A 16,895-nucleotide genomic window follows, 5' to 3' on the forward strand; every position below is an offset into this window, starting at 1 on the left:
GCACCGGCTCTCTGAAAGAGCATTATAACTCAGTGCCATTCTCTTGCCTTTTCCCTGTAACCCTGCATGTTATTTCTATTCAAGTAATGATCAATGCCCTCTTGAATGCCTTGACTGAACTTGCCTCCACCACACTTCCAGGCAGTGTCTCCCAGGCAGTGTATTCCAGACCCAAACCATTCACTGTGTGAAAGTTTTTCTCACATCACATTTGCTTCTTTTGCAAATCACTTCAAATCTGTGCTCTCTGGTCCTCGATCCTTTTACGAGCGGGAACAATTTCTTCCTATCTACTCTGTCCAGCCCTCTTATGATTTTGAACAGCATGATCAAATCTCCTCTTAGCCTTTTCCTTTCCTCGGAGAACAGTCCCAACTCCTCTAATCCATCTTCATAATTAAAGTTTTTCATCCCTGGAACCATTTTTGTAAATCTCTTCTGCACTCTCTCCAATGCATTCGCAACCTTCCTAAAGTGTCCAGAACTGTACACAGTACTCCAGCTGAGGTCTAACTAGTGCCCTATACAAGTTAAGCATAACCTCCCTGTTTTTGTACTCTATGCCCCTATTAATAAAGCTGAAGGCACTGTATTCTTTATTAACTGCTCTCTTCACCTGTCCTGCCACCTCTAATGACTGGTGCACATATACACCCAGGTCCCTCTGCTCACGCATACCTTTCAGAGTTGAACCCCTTATTTTATATCGTCTCACTATGTTCTTCCTACCAAAATGAATCACCACACACTTCTCTGAATTGAACTTCATCTGCCACCTATCTGCCCACTCCACCAACTTGTCTATGGCCTTTTGAAATTCTACACTGTCCTCCTCACAGTTTACAATGCTTCCAAGTTTTGTATCATCCGCAAACTTTGAAATTGTCCTTGCACACCAAGATCTAGATCATTAATATAGATCAGGAAAAGCAAGTGTCCCAATACCAACCCCTGGGGAACTCTGAGCCTGCTGGGCTTATACTTACAACCTTTTTTGAACAAGGGCAAAATGTTTGCAATTCTGCAGCCCTCTGGCACCTCCCCTGAATCCAGCGAAGATTGAAAGATTGTTACCAATGCCCCTGTAATTTCCACTGTCATTTCCCTCAATATCCTTGGATGCATCTCATCCGGTCCCGGTCCCGTGTCAACTTTAAGCACCGACAGTTTATCCAATACCTCCTCCTTATCAATTTTGAGCCCTTCCTCCTCTGTCATCATGACCTGGATAGCATTTGCCTCCTTGTAAAGACACATGCAAAATATTCATTTTACACCTCAGCAGTGTTTCCTGCAGATGGGCCACAGTGACTCCTGCCGCATCTCGACCTCTGAAACCCAGAACTCAAGTTTCTGCAGCTGGCAGCACTTCTTGCACACGTGGTCATCTCAGTCACTAGTAGTGTTCATGACTTACCACATATTACAGGACACGCATTCCACATGACCGAATGTCATGCCTTAACTTTACTTCTCTTACATTATTTTACTTTGGTTTACTTATATTACTTTACGTTACTGGCCCTGACTTCCCCTTATTCCTAATGTTTCTTACTCAAATCCAAATAGCTACTTCTTTAAAAAAAAATACGCTTTTCTAATTTACAGCTATTTAAAGACACTACCTAACCTCAGTTTGTTACCAACCAATGAATTTACGGTTTTCCTGTGATATCACGGTTCGATTTTTTTTTCAAACTCAGCTTTGAAGGTGAGGTTTACATCCAGGTCCGTTTCTGCTCAGCTGCTCCTGTTCCCAACTTAGAATAATTCCCATGTATACCACACTTCTTTCCCCTGTGTACCAAATTCCCACGTGAGCCTAATTCGCTACTCACTCGGCCTCCATCTCACTCCGGCATAGTCGCCTATCTCCTCGTGTGCCCCTTACTGACTATTTGTTGGAAAGTGGTGCAGGGCTTCCAGATCCACACTCCCAGTACCAGCTAATCAAGGCCAAACTCTCCATCATGGGAAGGCCTTTACCTGCGCTCCTTGCTGATCCTGGATTGCCTGTCTGAAAGAAATACATATGTGATATGTGCCACCACTTAATGTTAAAGTATGTTGATACTGCTAAAAGAAAACTTTTTTTACACTGTAGTGCATCCAGTTATTTAATATTTAGATGATGTGCTTCTGATCAAAAATTCAGTGGTTGTATATTGTCATGAATCCCGGTAGTATCCCGGCTACTTGCCCTGTATTGTAGAGAAAGCAGGTGCTTAAACATGCAAAGGATGGACTTGATACATAACAGTTACCCAGTAATTCAAACATGGTTGTGGCTAGTTTATTCCATTGTAATTTGATTAGTTCTTGTCTGGGAATCCCATTCTACAGGGCCCATTGTCCAAGTGATTAGGTTTGGTGGTTCGTCTCCACTCAGCCGAGTACCCAAGGTGATTGTCTTGATGTTTTGCTAATGGAGGACAATAATGTGGTTTACTCCTATTTCTCCAAGGTCATTGTCTTTGATGGGTTTTGCAGTCATGGGGTCTCCAACTCATGGGTTGGAATGTGAAAGGTACGTTGATGCAAATTGTATAGTCATCTTTGGCTGTGAGCTCAAGTCACTGGAATGTGGTTTATAGTCTCTTTTAAAACAAATATTCAATTAGGGTTTTTCAGCTAGTGGATTCAGAAATCATTATTTGATGTAAAGCACGTTTTCGTGGAAAGATTTGCTGCTGGATTTGTCCATATGAAAGTGGCTGTATTTCAAAAGTAATACATTGGGCATAAAGTGCTTTTGAACATCCTGAAGATGTGTCTAGGCACTTCATATATGCAAGTTATTTCTTTACCTGTAAGAACAGACTGGGATATCATACTAGAGAAATACTGTACGTGCAAGCCTCTGTTGTTTACCACCATGGCAAGTACACTGGTTCTTTCTATTGAGGATGAATGACTTTAGTTTATTTTAAGAGCCTAAAACAATTGACAGTGGGGATTCTATATGACCTGAAAGTTTTGATATTCTTATACTAGCCTAACGCAGACAAGCAGAAGCCTGTATAGTTTCAATTTTGTGATGGAATAATTGTTAAAGATTTTAAAAATTAATGATTAAGTTACACAGGCAACTTTTCCTTAGCAGTCCATTAATGTGCTAGTTGCTGGACATAATGAACTTCACGAGCATAGCACTTTCATTAAAGATCTTGTATGAATTTAATTGTTTTGATTCAATTATTAGCTTTTCAGCTTTTGACATCTTGTAACCATTAGAAGTGCTGATTATATAACTCTTAAGGCAAATTAAAATTTATATAAATGGCATGTGTGTGCTGTAATTTTTCAAATTCATTGTCTTTGATTTTGCAACCTGTTATTTGAACATCTGGTTGCTCTGTGCAGAATTTGGGTAACTGGCATAATTGGAATTTGAGAGTTGAATAGGAGTATTAAATGGTCATTATTGTAATGTAGGAAGACAGTCAAGCAATTCTAATTCTGAAAACAAATGGACTATGGTTTCCAAAAATATTTTATACTGAACTCAGTATCTACATTTAAATGGGTTTTCAAGCTTGCCAAAGTAGATCTATATGACTTTTCTGATGAAATATCAAGTATCTTAACCTTTACAGGATTAAAGAAATGACTAAGAATATTATTTGAAATGCAGCCATTTTGGACACTCAGTAAATCACGTTTCTGTTCTAACAATGGTCATTCTTGAGAAGTTAATTACTTCATTAAAGGAGTGGATTAATAAGATTCTTGAGTAAGTCTAAAATCTTTCAGTGCAAGAGGCAGCTTTTGACTATTGATCTTATTGATTTGTGCTGTCTTACACGTGTCAATATTCCCCGTGCTATTTTTGTGCATAGAAAGAGGACACTGCTTAGGCCAAACTGATCGATTTTTATTTTGCTGATCTCAGCTCTGTCCTTGTTAGGATCATTAAAGACAATGAGCTTTGTGCATATTCCTGTATCTTTTTTCCATTTGAGGGTTGAGGAGTATATTTTACTATCCTTTTCTGAAGATAATTCAAATTTTGTGAGCATCATTGATCTAAGGTTTTCTGTGTTCACTAAGCAAACTGATTGGAAAGAAAAAAGAAAAGAATTTTCTTTGAATCAATAACTGCAGTTGAAAGATAAAGTTCCAATTTCCTTTGTGCTGCTTAGTCTGTAGAGTAGCAAATTGTTTCTGCTGTCCCTTGCTTTCAGATTCCATGGCCTTATTCAGTTGGCAATAAAAAGCTTACTTTTTTGCTGATTTTAAATGAGTATAAAGAACTGAATTAGATTTAACACATTCATAACTGCCTATGCCAAAATTATAAAAAGTTGCAATATTTTCAAAGGCTTAGAACAAAGGTCTGCTTGGAAACAGTTAATTCAAGCTGCAATTTGAAGATAAGGCTCAAAGGAATTTTTTTCCATTGATACAACAAATGCTGGTTTACATTGTGAGTATTGTTTTCTAACTCTACTTAACTTGTGCTTGATAATGGTTTTTTGGGGAAAAAAGGACTTGTAATTGGTTGAATGCTCAAAGTCAATTGCAGGTTTGAGTAGCGTGAAAAAGATATTCCTAAAATGCAAAAGGGTTTACAAAATGTAATTAGATGGATTGATGTAATCAGGTCAAATCATTTTCCCATGTAACTCATTCTATTTAGGTTTAAGAGCAATCATCTCTTTCAGCCTGTTGGCAATGGAAGGTTTTTTGGCTCCTATTTGAAAGTTTCAAAGAAGTAGATAAGCAATGTAATGACTCAGATATTAATTGTGACGATATTTGACTGGAAGTAGTACCATAAGGAAGATTTGTAATTTCTTTGAAATGCCTGTGGTATATTTAATTGTTTATAAAAAATGTTTGAGAAGAACTTTTAAGAGTTTGCATCAAGTGTAATTTTCTTGGATAATAAGAAATATTGATCTACGTGACCTGGCAACCTTTGACCTAGAAGCAATACCAACAAAAAGAAAGTTAAGACCAAAAGCAATGTGGCCAGACACAAAGGATAGCTGCAACAGGAGAGCTGGAGGCATACAGATGCGGACACAAACAGAAAGCAGTGGGAGAAAGAGGAACATGCAGTTCTTGTAAGGAGAAGCAAATCTTTTTAAAACCTGGAAAGTTGTGTGAATAGCTCGGAGATACAAAAGAGCTGGGTGTTTTCTCAGAAGTGGCCAAACTGTGAACCAGTGTGTTATTGTTTGGTTGGTTGGAAAGGAACTCTGGAAAGCTACAGGACTGTTGTGACCCAAGGAAGAGAGGGTTCGTAGAAGTCTGCCTTGCTGATGATAATCATACCTATGAAACTCTTGAGGGGAAAGCTGCTGTCAGACAGGATTTCTGACCTACCCTGCATGAATAAAGAACACCATATTGTGGAACTGTGTAGCTACGTAGTGCCACATGTCTGTGTGGGGTGATTTTGGTGTCAATTATTTAAAGTGAAATTTACCTTTTTATTTGAATAGAATTTTCCTGGTAATTCACATTTAATTTACATTGATTCTGAATTGTTTTAAAGTGGAAGTTACAAAAGTGAAATCTGGTTGGTAATTCTTTCATTTGTGGGTCATTCAATAAATTTGCTTATTCCCCCCACTCGGATCATCATAATGGAAAGTGATTCAATTACAGTAATATACGCCTGAACCATATTAGAAAATGATTGACCACCATATTTTCTTTATTCATTCATGGCATGTGGGCCTCGATAGCAAGGCCAGCATTTGTTGCCCTTCCCTAGTTGCCCTTGAGAAGATGTTTGTGAGCTGCCTCCTTGAACCACTGCAGTCCAACTGGCGCAGGTATACCCACAGTACTTCTGGGAAAAGAGTTCCAGGATTTTGTTGAGATCTCAGTCTTAATGCACACATAACAGTGGCAGTTGTGATTTTACTGGAATTGTTTAGGACTTTGTTAAAGATCCTACTTTGTAATTGTACAGTAGAGATTTAGGCAGACCATGTCAATTTGGAGGGCAGAAACTTGAGTACCAAGAAGGGGATAAAGTGAAGTTGCCCATTGTCACTCTGGTATCAACGTGTACATGGGGGCATGCTTAGTCAAGGGGAGCATGGGAAGAAAATGAAAAAAAGCCTCTAAAATATATACATATAAATAAAAGATTTGAATTGAGATGTCAGGAAAGCTGTCTCATCATAATAAAATGGTAAGGAGTTCATAACAGTGATTGTTACATTTACAGTAGTGTGTAATAATTGTTATCATTCTCTGGCTATGTAGCTCTGGTTTTATAGGTTTTTGTAGATTTTTTTCTTTTTTAGATGGTTTTGTAGATCTCAGGAAACTCTTTATAGGAAGAATGAAAGACTTGAATTTTATCGATTGCATGCTTGATGTAGGGAATCAGTTATGCACCATCCCAATCAAAGTACATAAAAGTTGGAGCCAATCTGACTAAGGAAGGTGTAAATGTTGGTCAAGAAACAACTCCATGGAAAGACCTTGAGATTTAAAATGTAATGCTAAATTAGCCCTCTAACCACTAACAGAAAGAATGTTGGAATACATTCTCATCAATCTTTAGTTGCTAGAGTCAATGATTTATGGATTTCAGTGTCTAATCTGTTAAGGGATTGATCCTGTGAAATTATATGGTTGAATGTGTTGCTTTCTTCTATTATCCTGTAAGCCTATGTATGTTAGCTGTTGAATTGATTGCCTAATAGTAGTAGAATAATGGAGTGTCCATAAATAGTTAGCTTGCAGGATTGTACCCTGTGCACGAAGTGCATTTTTTTTCCACTGTATGCTCATAGAATTAGGAAACCCAGTGTATATTTCATTAAAAATCCTATAAATTCTACTTTTATGCAATACATGAGATCACGTATACTTTTCATACTTGTAAAAGAGCTCAGAACAAAATGTACTCCACATAAAATGTAAAAATTTATGATCATTTGGGAACATCAATTCAGATCTTTGTTACAGACTGCTCAAACAAAGGCCTGATGGGCTGAATGACTAAATGTGTTCCGTTATTCGAAGATTCTACTAAATGGCTGAGAAATATGAGCTTTGGAAAATTATGCCATCAAGTTTGAAATTAGTCGATTAACCATTGAAGCAGCAGTAATACAGATTTTGTTGTTGGCCATCTAAAAATGCCTCGTCCGAACAACAATAGCCCTTTGTTACGGATAGGAAGAGGTTTATTTTCGAACAGCCCTGATTTCTCCACTCACTACCCATCCAGAAACGGAAAGGTGTTTTTGATTTTTTTGATTTCCCCCTTTATAAGTGTTCTTCAAAAGTATTTCCCCAATCCTTCAGTTTTGGAGTGATCCAATCCTCTATCAATAGCCCCACAGCAAACTGGAGATAAAGTAAAATCAGAGGGTTAATTTATTTCACACACACTCAAAATGCAGGAAGGGGGCCTGCCCCTTTTTGTATTCAGACAATAGAAGAGAGATAAGGGGAAGAAAGAGGTTCAGTTCAAAGACCAGAAACAAAAAAAACGGATTATGGTTTCACATGTGCCCAGAGTTCAGAATTAAAAAGTCCAATGGTGTATTCCTTCAGAGGTTAGCGGGCTGAAATTGTTGCAGGGTGATCCATTTTTCCAGAAGCGATGACTTCCATGTATAGACGAATTAGTCTTGTAGGCACAGATACAGAAGTTCAAATGTTTCAGTAGAACACAGTGTAGATGAGGGCCAGGCAATTTAAACCTGGGCAGAGCTCTTTCAGTTGCTGTCTGTTAGGTGATAAATGGTAGACAGGGGCAGTCTGCTATCCTGGAGTCCAGCTTCTCTTCTAAGCCTAAACAGTGACTGAAAATAGAACCCAAAAGTTGTATAATTAAAGCAATTCAAACAGCGCAAGTCTCAGTCATGTGACGGTGGTTTTGGGTCAAGCTGTTTGGCTAACGAGACTCCCTTGTTAAAACCCATTGCGTTTTGAGCAGGTAACTGTCGAGCCATTAGCACAATGTTGGAGATGAGGAGTCCTAATAACTCTGCTTTTGTCCAGCGCTGGCTGGTGCAGACGCCTCATCTACTACCCCTTTGTGTTGACTTGGCTGGAATGTTTATACAATGCAAGAAGTGTTACATTCCAGGAGTTTGATGAGTTTGCCTTTGTCCATTTTTAAACTGCTCAGGAACTTCCAGAACTACCATCATGTGCTCAGCTGTGGCCACTTTATCAGTCCAGCCATTTGCCCATTTTAAATAAAGTAATAAGCTTATAAAATAGCCAGCATGAAAGTGATATATATATTTTCCTTCCTGCCTTCTGATAATGACATCTTGTACTTCAAGATGACATTTGTTAGAAACAGAATCAGTCTTGATGATCGCTTGTTATCATCTCCAACAAGGGGAAAAAATCCTGTGTTGGAATGGATTTAAGTGAAAATGGTTTGCGCAGCCATTTTCAAGCTCCGATCCCTCAGTTTAAGTTCCAGTAGCAAACCAAGGCAAGATAATTAGTGAATTTCACAATATGACCTATGAAATTCCAGAGAGTTTTCCAACACTCCTTACTGTGCTGCACTGGACACCATTGCACCTAAGGCCTACAGATTCATTAACTAGTAATTCTAAACTAGAGCTCCCCATGATCAAGAAGATAGTCATTCTCATAATGTTATTGGAATTTATTGTAAAATAAGCAATAGTGGAATGTGTCTATGTGTCTATATGCGTCTGTGTTTGTGTGGGTGAGATTTAATCTAATTAGAGGCAGCTAGTCTGGGTGCTTTGATCTAAGAAGAGAGGTTAGATTTGAAATATTCATTAGATAAACATGGGGAAGTTTAGAAACATAGGTGTCAAGGCAACATTTGCATTTTGAAATAAACCAAACTAGGTTGTTTTCAAAGGAGGGGTGAAATGTGTCACCTAGCCAGGTGAAGTTTAAAAACAGTGTGTTTATTTTTCCCAAAGATTACTGGTAAAACTTAGTGCTATGAGAGGGTTTTATTAGCAGGGAGATAAAGTCCAAAGACATAGTGAAACAATGGAAATTTGCATTCAAAAAGGAAGATAATTATAACGAAAGAGCAAGGGCTGTGTAAAGGGGAATGCATTTTTAAGATCTTACAAATGTGTGAAAATCCTTTAGCATCAATGCCTCAAGCTGCTGTCTTCAAAGGACTGAAGTTAAGAAAACTCACTTAGAAATCGACTTGTTCAGGGCATCATGTTTCTTTGCTGGGGCCTTTTAAAATCTGTGTGTCTTACTGTTGCCTTAGCGAAAGTGTAACTGGGAGTTAGATTGAATCGGGGATTTAGAAGTTATCATAGTGGTAATTTGTAGATCGATGTATGTATTTAAAATCATTTCTCTTATTAATAAATGATTAATCTAGTTTTATAAAAACCTGTAAGACTTGGTGGTCTTATTACAACCTAATTCAAGGCACACATCTCGAAATTTATACAAATTGAAAATTAGTTGTGACAATTGTTTCAAGTTTTCCTCTGGGATTTGAACAGCTTGGCATTGACCATCTGCTGTGTCATAACAGTAGCAAATCAAAAAATTACCTTACTGATGAAGGAGTTAAATAGTATTGCTTATTTCATTCTGTGCATAATTGCATTTGCACAGAAACAACAGCATGTTAAATAAACCTGATTTAAAATGCTGTGTGTGCTGAAATTGGTATGCAGTGTGTTATCAGGTTGTTACCCACTTGAGGGGATTCAGAACTCATTAAACCTGGAAAATAAAGCTCCGGTGACTTATAGATTTCCCCCTCTGTTATTGTAGCAAAAGTTTCATCCACCTCATCTGGTCTTTTCACAATTTGTTCAGCAATTTGGTTTTGTATCTCTTTTTGTAACTACAATGTTTGTGCTTCAAGTTCATAACTTCTTCAATCCCTGTAGCTGACATTATTTGAAGTCTCAGGTTGAACGCCTGCTTATTACCTGAAGACAAACCTGGACAAAGTTATCTCATGTTGATTTAAAAAAGAATTGTATATCTTATTATTTAAACTTAAGGAATTGGCACATAGAGTTTTTCAATTTAAAAAAAAAAAAATTATTGTATGGTAGTGCACACTTTGAAATCACTTCTGAAATCCAGTCTAGCTTAGAGTTACAGGTTGAATCTGCACAATCTATTTCCATGTCCTTCCATTCAGTGCAAAATTAACTTTATCAAGAGCAAGATGAGTCCCACTCAGCTGGATAACAGAGGCAAGTCATTGTTGGAGAATGTTATGGTGAACCATGTCTAAGGCTGCAGACAGGGAAGAAGTATGAGGACCGATAGTGCACCACCATCGCAGTTAATGGGATGTAATTTGTGACATAGATCAGAACGGTTTCACTGCTGTTGTGGGATGGAAGCCTGACAAGAGAGGTGAGCACGGATTTGAGAGGTGACGTTCAAAGACTTTTGAGAGGAATTTGCAAGTGGTATGAGGAGGGAGGCGATTAGGGCAAATTTAAATGATAGTGGTATAGTACCAGAAGGGAGGGAATCAGTGAGAATGTGGCCAGGAAGGGAAGTTAGCTGGTCAGCTATTAGTTGAAATGGGTCAAGAGAGCCTGAAATTGATCTTAAAGATAAAATCAACCTGGAGAAAGAAGTAGTCCTTGAACTTTTCTCAAATATTAAAGGTACTTGTGACTCGGGAAATTGCAGAAGCTTTGTTTCCAATTTCTTTGTTTCTAAAAGCCATGTACAAAAGATGTAAGACCAAATGAAAGTAAAGATTTAGCTTTGCAGTCACACTTTCTTGACGTCTTTCTAGCCATGGAGGAGAAGGGGGTGAGAAATGAGAGTGAACACTAAGGGCAGCATCATCCCAGATTTGCATTAAGTGCGGTAGCAGGGGTGAGAAAAAGGCATTTTACCTGCCAGCCACAAAGGCAGATTTTGGCACCATATCGTCCCCTTCCCACCTTATAAATTATGCAGTCACGGGAAACATGCCGGGTTGCTGGCAGCCAGCCTCCAATTTGCCCGCCATGCTGTTAAATTGACGCTTCCTCACTCCAGGTGCCATATTGAAACTACAGCCGCGCTCAGTTCTCGATGCTTGCAGCCTAGCACTGCTCCGCTGCGGTGAAGACATGGCCCCAAAGGCCAAGAAGATTGCAGCCCCCCCGATTTCAGTGACACATCCCTGGGATGTCTTTTGGTCGTGTGGAGACTCACCGCAATGTCCTCTACCCCCACTCTGGCCGCAGGAGGCCCAACAGTCTCACCACTCCAGCTTGGGAGGCAGTGGCAGAGGTGGTCAATGCCAACACTGCAGACAAGATGTCAGCCATCCAGTGCAGAAAAAATATGAATGATCTCATCTGTATCCCCAGGGTAAGGCAACCATCTAATCACTCTCAAATTACACATTCATAAGCCATACACATTCACTCTTATCTCACTCGCTGCCAGCGTAAGGGACATCACTCACTCTCTCTCTCTCTCTCTCTCTCTCTCTCTCTCACTCACACACCCTCACATCTCCATCTGGCCTCACCTCCCCTGGAGATCGGCTCCTCATCCTGCACATGGCTCCACTCAGCACACACACGTGGCCTAGCATGTACCTTGCTTACACTCTCTCCATCTGTCTTTATGCAGGACAAGAACCTACCCAATCAATGGAGCAGATCACAAAGCAGGCTTGGAGTGCTAGATATCAAGGTCCTCCCTCTGTTTGAGAGTCGCGCACTGGAGCTGGCTAGAGAGGACATAGACCACTCCTGCAGCGATGGTGAGGTTGGCGGCAAGCATCTCATGGGGATCCTGCACTAGATCGTCCCTCTGTTAATACCAATCTGACTCCACTGCTCTGTGTGTAACGCAGCTGTCAATCACTAATAATCTCCACTTTCTCTCCTAAGCACATCTGCCATGTCGCCCTCAGGCAGCCTTGACCCCAACCGCAGTGCCGAGAGCACCCTGGATGAGAACCCTGAGGGCAGCACCTCATGAACTGTCACGGCGCTTGCCCACACCCTCCATCAGCAGCGACACACACCTCACTGGGACCTAAATGTAGAGCAGCCCCGGGATCACAATCTGGTGAGCACAGCACACAATCTGTTCCACAGCAGGTGGAAGCAGGGCTATCCGAGGTCACCGGCACTCAGAGGATTGTTTGGAGTCAAGGAATCTGCTGAGTCCGAGTCAGATGATGAGCCTCTGGACTCAGTCCTCAATCAGTTGTTGGAGCTGCAAATACAGTCATGGGAACATCAGGTGGGGATGTCTGATGCACTCCTTAGGTCGCAAGGGATGATGGAGGTGTCTGTCTGCCTTCAGTCTGAGATGATAGCACCTGCATGCCCCGCACTGAGGTCAACACTGGCAGGATGGCAGCCACCATGGAGACCTTGGTCCAGGACATCTGTCGCGCACTGCTGCATGGGCTGAACTTCATCGCAGCCTTCAGCAAAAGGGATACGGGGCAGTTTGGTCTCGCTCCAGCTTCCCCTTAAGGAGTCAGCCAGGGGCCGTCGGGCATCCATAGGGAGGAAGACCAGCAGCTAGACACCCAGGTGACTTCGGGAATGTCAGGCCAACCCAAATCCCCTCTTCCTGTGACCCGGTCACCTCCAGCTCTGTGGTGGGATTCGAACCCGAGCCCCCAGAGCATTACCCTGGGTCTCTGGGTTACTAGTCCAGCGACAATGCCACTACACTATCACCTCCTGAGCACTTTTTTCTTAAAAAGTGGAGACTGTACTGTGGTCATGGGCCGAAACTTCGAAGTTAAGCTATGCATTTGCTTTACATTTTTGTTTATCTTTCCTAAGATTCAACATTAATCACAAAATATAATTGTGCCATTGTAATATTGACAAGATGTCTGCTTGTAGATGATTGACCCAGAAGAAAACTAAAACTAATGGTTTTTTTGTATTCAATTTGAAATCAGTTTTGAAGTTATCTGAATGAGTTAAGTAATTCACGTTATCTCACTAATGGAGGGCTGCAGAATATGCAGCTGTTTATGTCCATTATCTGCTGGCAAGTATAACCTTAACAGACATGAACCTGCCTGGTAAGTGCTGTGTAGAAACTAAGTTTATCTCAAAGTAATTCCACAATAATAAATTTGAGCTGTAAATTTTAGCTTGCAGCTAAAAATTGAGTGTTTCACGACTGATTTCATTTGACTTGATATTTAGATTGCACATTCCAACCAGATGTTCAACAACAATTTAGCTTTTTTTATATGGAATCATTTTTTAATGACTTCTCAGCATTGTGCTTTCATCTCTTTACTTTGATATAATTGCAATTAACAAACCGATTTTTTGCCTGGGAAAATTTTAACTTAAACTTTTCTAATACAAGTCAATCTGCCATAGCATTGTATGCAATAAGTAGTAAAATATTAAGTAATATTATTATTAAATAAGTAAAAATATAACTTCCTAACCTGTCTCTGACACAAAGAGAGCAAATGTTTCTGTTTCTCCTCTTCTGCTCCCATCTCTCTTTTCTCTTCTGCTTTCCTCTCAACTCTTTTTTCTTCTCTCCCTGTCCTCTTTACTTTCCACTCAAAAGAAAGAGCTAATGTATGATACAACATAGTGGGGGCAAGCCACTAATGGTCATTGGATAGGTGCAACAGAGAAAATATGGTTCACAGTTTATCTCTGTTAATTTGTGTTTAATTGTATGCCAGTGATGGGCATTGACAGGGAACTTCACTGGAGCACTTAGACACAGACATATACTATGGATGTTTGGGTGGTGGGGGCTGATTGCTTTTATGGTGTAACTATATAAATATGAAAGCATAAAAATATTGGCTCCAGTTCTATCCTTTACCAGCTGGCTATCTGGAATTGAATATCTCCTTCTCAATTCTGTTGCATCTTCATTTCCCCTTTCTACTATATATTCCTGTCACTCCTATTACCAAACCATACCGCTTTACTTTTGAATATTATGCTTAATCTGTGTAACCATTCCTCCTTTTGCTCCACTATCGTTCACCTCAGCCTTGATTCTCCATTCCCTTTCCAGACCCACTCCTTTCCCCCAAGAGTAGGTGGATTTTGGGAGCGGCTGAGACTTTTAAATAAAAACTTTAATGAAGGTACTTTTAAAAAATCCAATATCTGTTTTATATTTCACTAGTTTAAATATATTCCTACTAACTAAATTCTTTCTTTGAAGTAATAATCTTGATTAACTTGAACTGACGTTCTCTATCAACAGGATTTTCCACCTTGTCTGCTGCCGGGATCGTCTGGTCCCGCTGAAAGTCAATGGATTTTTGGCTGGGCCGCCAAATCTCCCGTGGCAGCTCCTGCCATGATGAGGCTGGAAAATCCTGGCCTATGTCTCAATGAAATCCTTCCTCCCCAACTTAATCCATAGATGGAGCTTCTCCAATCTTTCCTTATAATGCAACTTCTTTGGAACAATTAGAATAATTTTTTCTCTTCTTTGTATCCTCTCCAATGTATTTGCATTCTTTTTTGCGATATGGCAAACAGAATTAAACAGTTTTCTTCCCAATGAATTGTACAGCCTTAATGTACTCTATGCAGAAGCCCAATCCACTGATGTAGCACCCATGTTGTCCCAGCACATTTGAAAAACAAGCTCCTTCACTAGACTGTCTAGACATTGACATCTACAACTACTAGCTCCTTTACAAATCTTCTTGAGTTAATTTCTGTTTCATTTGCTTAATGCTTGTGTTTCAATTTTTCTGATTCAGTGATCATAAGACAACTGTGTTTTGTTCAATGGCTGCATTCCAATAGAGTTGGTCTGTTAATTAATGAGATATTGTGTGCCATTGGCCAATACTCACCCCATATTCCATACATTATCCCCATGAGTTAAAAATGTCCTGTTGTTTCAGAAATATAGCCACAATGTCTTTTTCGTTTTTGAAGACTGGTAATGAAACATATACAGCCTGTTGGCAAATGCAGCGATCACAAGTGGGCTATCTCAATAGCACTGGAATGAATTATGCTGTATTAATGAATAAAATAAGCTAGCAGTATATGCACAAAAACTGTATTTCTAATACAAATCCAGTGCAGATGCATGCAATCTACTAAGTTACTTTCCATGAATATGAATTAGTAATATGCCTCCGACCCTGTGCTTTATAGCTGGGTATGTTTATTATACTCAGACCTTTAACTACAACATACCTTTGACTTGGTTTAACAGCTCTTTGAGGACTGGCAGTAACATTTTGAACTATATCCAGAAGCAACAGCGGAATGTGATTTTTTTTTCCATTTTCTTCCAGACTGCCTGTTGTCGAGATGGCAGCCTGATCTGTCTGTGCTGCAGAGTTGCACTGCTCAGCTGCAAAAATGCTTTTGCTTTTTTTCAGGATGTAAATATCTTCTGAGTCCTGAAGGATTGAAATGACTAAGTGCAGCCATACAGTCGCTATAATTTAGTGCAAGAAAAGTCTTTCAAAATTACTCTTTGTAGATCCCCTGTGATGTTGCTTATAGATAATTCTGAGAAAGAAACACTTGCATTTACATAGTGCCTTTCATGACCTCAGTCAATGAAGTACTTTTTGAAGTGTAGTCGATGTTGTAATGCAGGTTATAGAGTATCATTTCTGATGTTACTAGAGTTCTGCAGCCTAATTGCACCAGCAGCGGCAAAAATATTATACATTTATATTTTACAAGATACTTCATATCTTTGCAGTATTATTTATCTATGTGTAAAATATGAACTTTGTTCTTCCTCCCAAGACCCCTTATTGAGTTTTGTTAATTGCCGCACCTTCTACGGTGGATCTCAAATATTTACCTAAAAGTAAATATTTTATTTGTTTGTTCTTTGCTCCTGCTGTACTAACTTTGAACTCAACATTTTCTTTTTAAATACATTCAATAGCTGTCGCTTTTTAATGTTCCTTCTTTTTCTGTGTTTAATCTTGTCCCTCCTGATCTCCTTCACAGTAACTATTCCTTTGCTTTGAATTTTAATTAGGTTCATGAAGCTAATTTCTTCTGCCACCTCCTTGCAACCGTACTTTAAAAAAAAAAGCTGAGAAGAATAGTCTTTTGGCTTTCTTTAGTCAGTAATTTCTGATAGCATTGAGGAAATGGCTAGAGACATGTTGCTAAACTTTACAGTGTAAGATTTGTGAATTAACCTTCATCATGAAATGTCAAAATCTGCTAGAGCACCCTGTACCAGTGACTTTGAGTGGAATTTTCCGTGCCTACTGGCAGCGGGCGTGATAGGCGGGGTGCACGGCCAATATGGCGCGATTGGTTTCATAATGGCGGGAAGGCAGGTTGAGATCGTCCGTTCAGCCCACTGACAGCGGGCCGCATTTCCTGCCGACGGCCGTCGGGGTGTTCATTGTAATACATCAGCATATCATTTAAAGGCCATCCCACCAGACTCTTGCACCCCCACCGAATCGCCCGTCAACGTCAGCGGGAAAGCACACCGACGTGTTTCACAACAGCACACAGGCAACGTGCACTTGGCGGCCTTCACTTTGGGGGAACTGGAGGTGAGCGTACAGCATCGTTCTGCAGGGGCAACTGTTGTAAGGGTGCAGGGTGCAACTGCTACTCTGGCATTGGATTCCAAACACAAGAAATCAAGGTGGGGAGCAAGGTGGGCGAGGGAAGTGGCCATGAAGTGGTCCTCTATAAACTGACCATTCCTCTGCAACTGAGACCGTTCAGGCATAGCCGCAATGATATAATTGTGTTTGGGTTCCTAGACTGCCCGCCCACACAAGCAACACAGAGGCACCAAAGTGCCGCTAAGTGCCCCAGACCTTACATACCTCACCCCCAACTCCCCCCACCTTGGCAAAAACCGCGAGTCCGCAATCACTTTACTGGACCATGGAGCAGTTGGACTACTCCATTGTACACTCTCCTCGCCAATGCTGGCCATGCAGCAGTCACTGCTGGAGGCGTGCTCAGCCCCTTGCAATCTCAGCATCCCCA

At 40.2% G+C, this 16,895-nt stretch overlaps 1 protein-coding gene across 2 annotated transcripts in view; it reads left to right on the forward strand.

The window, feature by feature from the left end:
• Positions 1 to 16,895, forward strand: part of LOC144683527 (TBC1 domain family member 22B-like) — a 370,874-nt gene that overhangs the window by 189,668 nt on the left and 164,311 nt on the right. The gene's annotated exons all lie outside the window — the stretch shown is intronic.

The sequence above is a fragment of the Cetorhinus maximus genome, chromosome 8, assembly GCF_964194155.1.
Source record: "Cetorhinus maximus chromosome 8, sCetMax3.hap1.1, whole genome shotgun sequence".
Classification (NCBI taxonomy): Eukaryota; Metazoa; Chordata; class Chondrichthyes; order Lamniformes; family Cetorhinidae; genus Cetorhinus; species Cetorhinus maximus.